Genomic DNA, 4,715 nt, shown 5'->3' on the forward strand with positions numbered 1-4,715 from the left:
TCAAACTGGTGATCTCTCTCCCTCCCTGCCTGTCTCAGCAGTTCAGGCCTCCCTAGGTGCATTACTCTGGCAGTAAAAGGAAGAAAGCAGAGACAGCTTTCCAAATTATTGTTCCTTCTACTCAGGGACTAAATATTGTATCTCGCAGCAATCACCAAGGGTCACTAGAGAAGACATACCCTGGGCTAGCATCTCGGCTGTTTCAGTGCTGTCCTGTCCTAAAGCAGGGAAGGACACTGGGAGGCCTTTCTGGGCTTCCCTCACGTGTTCACATGAGTGAATCAGTTTCCCTTAGTCCTTGCCAGCTTTTGTTTGTTGTTGCTATCATCATCAATACTTTGTATTATTTAAGACAGTCTCACTATATAATCAGATGACCTCTAATCTGTAATCCTCCCGACTTCATCTCCCAAGTGCTGGAATTATAGGCAGGTCCCACCATGCTTTGCTTACAGACTTCAATTTTATAATAGTTTTAGATTCAAAAAATATTAAGTGGATGATGCAGAGAGCTTTCATCTACATTCCCCAGATTCACATGGTCTTTCACGCCATCAATAGACTGAATCAGAGGGGTCTTTCGTGAACATCAAAGCCAAATTACAATGTTACTAGCATTAGAAGCCCAGTCCTTTCACTGTGTTCACATTTGTTTTTACATAACCTCTGGGCTTTGAGAAATGCATGGTGTGTGTATGTAACATGAGGGTCATGTTTGTTGTTGGGGTTTTTATCCCGCCCAGTACCCCACAGCTATTTAGGCCCCAAAGAAAATCACACAGAGATCTCTAAAGGTTATAAAGCTGATTGGCCCTTATTGGTTTCTTATTAGCTCTTATGACTTATATTAACCCATTATTCTGATCTATTTTAGCCATGTGGCTCTGTACCTTTTTCAGCTGGCAGGTCACATTCTGCTTCCTTGGTGGTCTGCTCAAAACTGGGAGGAATCAACTTCCTCCTTCCCAGAATTTTCCTGTTTTCATTGTATCATTTCTACTTCCTGTCTGGTTTTTCCGCCTATACTTTCTGCCTGGCCAATCAGCGTTTATTTAAAACACGATCGTCAGAATACAGACAATCTCCCATACCATTTCCCCCTCTTTTTTTTAAAAAAAAAAAAAGAAAAAAGAAAGACAGAAAAAGAAAAATATTTATAGTCTATTTTTTGGGAATGTGGGCATAGTATTCCAGGCTACTTCCAGCTGGTTAGGGGCACTGATAATCTTATGGGGACCTAAAGAAAATTTAGAGTTATGATCAAGTCCTGTGAGTCTTGATCATCTCAGGCAGCAGTCTTGAACCTGTTCTGGATGAAGAACTCAGACATCTGGGCCATCTATTCCTGCTGGAGATTGCTCAGGTGGTCTTCCTTGATCAAAGCTGATTTTTTCTTAACTCTGAATAAATCCAGAGCCTCTCTTTTTCTGTGGAAACAAAAGCAAAATCTCTTCTTCAAAGTAACATACCTTCCATTTTGAAGTCAAGGTATTTTCAAAATACCTATCTTGGATTAATTCTGCAGCATTTATAAGCAAATATCTTTTAACAGCTGTTGCTCCTTCCTCAGCATTCAAACAATTCAAAGAGAGCATAATAGCATACAGTATCAAGATTCTTTGTGTATTTTCCACCTTTACTTAGCTTTATTTTAACTTCTATTTTTTTATTTTTCTTTCACTTTTTGAGACAGGTTCTCTGTATATCTTCATCCTGGAATAACTCTGTAGACCAGGCTGTCCTTGAACTCACAGAGATCCGTCTGTCTCTGCCTCCCAGGCAATTCCTACCAGCATGTGCCACCACACCCTGCTAAATGCATGGTGTGTGTATGCCCATCGCCTGCAGAACAGTTTCAATTCTCTATGCTTGTGAGCCACCTGCTCACCCTTCCAGCTCTTCTAGTCTCAAAACACCTGGGCCACTGTCTTCACCATTTTGTTCTGTTTTTTAATTTCAGCATCACTGATGTATATAAGGTCATGTGCTGTTGCCACTTTGGGGTGTAGTTCCTTGTGTTCATGTTTTTCTTCTATCATCTGCATATGAAATCCTTTAGTGTACTTTGCTGATGCTCAATTGTATTTATTATTGTTGTTCTATTATAGTGATATTTTATTTGTGTTTTAATGAATAAAGCTTGCTGAATATCAGAGCATAAATAAACTAAGACACTTTAATTTCACACCTTTAATCTCAGGATTTGGGAGACAGAGGCAAGTGGATCTCTGTAAATTCTAGGACACTGTGGGCTACACAAGATCAATGCAGAAACAGATCCAGGTGGTGGTAGCAGCTCACACCTTTAATCCCAGTACTAGGGGGTCACACACCTTTAATCCCAGCACTAAAGGAAAATATAAAAGGGGAAGAGACAGAGGCTCAGAGCTCAGTCTGCAGTGCCCAGCCTTGGTAGAGGTAAGACTCTCTAGTGGTTGGCTGGTTTGCTTTTCTGACCCTAAGCTTGAACTTCAGTATCTGTCTCTGGGTACAAATTCATGAGAAAGGCATTGGCACAAGCCAGAGTTGCATGTGGGGCTTCAGCACCACACCACCCATCTAGGCTTTCTTTTACATAAGCCTCTGTACAAGTTTGGGATTTTTTTGTTGTAGCCTTCAGGCGGCCCCCCAACACACATAATTTTTGTGAACAATCCCCAATCCCCTGTGTGTTTTTCAGATCTCTCTCTCTCTCTCTCTCTCTCTCTCTCTCTCTCTCTTCTCTCCCTTCTCTCCTTCTATCTCTCCACCATGGATTGCTGGTTCTCTCTGAACCCTTTTCTCAGGCTACTGCCAAAGCAGGTAGCTGCCTTAAAATCCAGTAAGACTTTTACTGTTCTATGCAGCAGCAATAAGCCTCACATCTGTATCAACATCATCAGTAGATGTGGAAAGACAATCAGGAATTCTTTTTTTGGGGGGGGGGGATTTTTTGAGACAGGGTTTCTCCATAGCTTTTGGTTCCTGTCCTGGAACTAGCTCTTGTAGACCAGGCTGGCCTCGAACTCACAGAGATCCACCTGCCTCTGCCTCCCGAGTGCTGGGATTAAAGGCATGTGCCACCACTGCCCTGCCAGGAATTCTTAAAGGGAGAAATTAGTTAAAAGAGAGTTCTTTCCCACATTAAAAAAAATGGGGAAAACCATTACAATGGAGGTATTTTGGTCTCTATATGATAAGATGTTAGACAGTTTGAAAATGGAACAATTAAATAAAAGAATATCTAATTTAGGTGGGATTTATGTAATGTCAATTGTAAATGAACATCAACTTTATCATTTTTGTATTATCATTAAAAAAGTTAATCTGAGTGCTAAGATACAGGCCTTAGAAAAACCTAATAAGAACAGATCACAGAAATATTCAAATTCAGACAGAGGAATTTAATGAAGAATCAATTACAGTGTTGCATCATAAGAATAGAGAGGAACAGCCTAAGGTTTTCAGACAACCAAACTTAATATATACAATAACCTTACAAGAATTGCCAAATGGCAGAGGCTCTGTTAAAGCTAACTGGATTCCTGTGGCAATGTTAGATTTAAGGAGATTCAAAGAAGCAATAGTCTCATATGGCATGCATTCACCTTTTGTGAAGCAAATGCTAAACTCACGGTCAGTTTGTAATAGAATTATCCCTAACAACTTGACAGAATTGGTTAAAGGTATTTTAGATCCTGGTCCACAATTACAACGGAGAACCTGGTTCAGATTCCATATTGGGTTTCATAGTCTGAATTGATGAGGATGATTGACCAGCTCTCTTTCTCTTCATGTGGTAGCCTTTGGTCACCCAGCTGGACCTCTTTCCACCCACATACTAAAGTCCCCATGTTTCCAGAGGACCTAGCTTGTCATTTCCAGTCTTGCCAAGGAGGAGGCAGTTACCAGGAGACCAAAAATACTGTGGAAAGGGTGAAAACATAAACATGTTATTAACAGAACCAGGGGAAGTAAAGCAAAGATGGAGACTATACTATAGGTCAAACCCTATACAATGACCCTGTCAGCATATGCTGTCAACATATACTACAATGTGAAACATGTCAGCAGCCACTTGAACACCAGGGACAATAAGGAAATATTAAATAGTGACAGGAGCAAGATAAAGGAAGCTATCAAGAGAGCAAAATTCAGGAAAGCCCCAGGAGTGGATGACATCATGGTGGAGGAGCTGGGTAGCTACAATAGGCTCAGGGGCTGAGGCACTTCTAGACTCTTCAGAGAGATATGGGAACATGAAGTGATTCTCATGGAAGCACTCAGTCATAATTCCCATATACAAGAAGAAGAACAAGCTGGACTTCTCAGATTACAGGGATATTAGTTTGTTATGCCATAGCAGTAAGATCTTCTCCCCCATTATCCTACAGAGGATTGAGGGTAAAACAGGGGAAATCCTCGCAGAGGCCCAGTGCAGATTCAGAGCTAACAAGAGCACAATTGATCAGATCTTCACTTTAAGGCAACTGACAGAAAAATACAAAGGATTTGGAAAAGACTTATGTATCTGTTACATAAACTCCAGGAAGGCGTTCAATAGCATTTGGAGGAAAAGACTTTGGGAAACAATGAGGTTCTATAGGTACCTAAAGAAAAATGTCTATAAAGATAACTTTGCATCAGTCAAAGTCCATGGAGAACTGTGTGATCAGTTTGAGATAATCATAGGAGTGTTGCAGGGATGCATCCTCTCATCACTACTCTTTAATATA

Source organism: Microtus oregoni, unplaced genomic scaffold, assembly GCF_018167655.1.
Source record: "Microtus oregoni isolate MIOR12 unplaced genomic scaffold, Mior012 000082F_ref0000272, whole genome shotgun sequence".
Taxonomy (NCBI): domain Eukaryota; kingdom Metazoa; phylum Chordata; class Mammalia; order Rodentia; family Cricetidae; genus Microtus; species Microtus oregoni.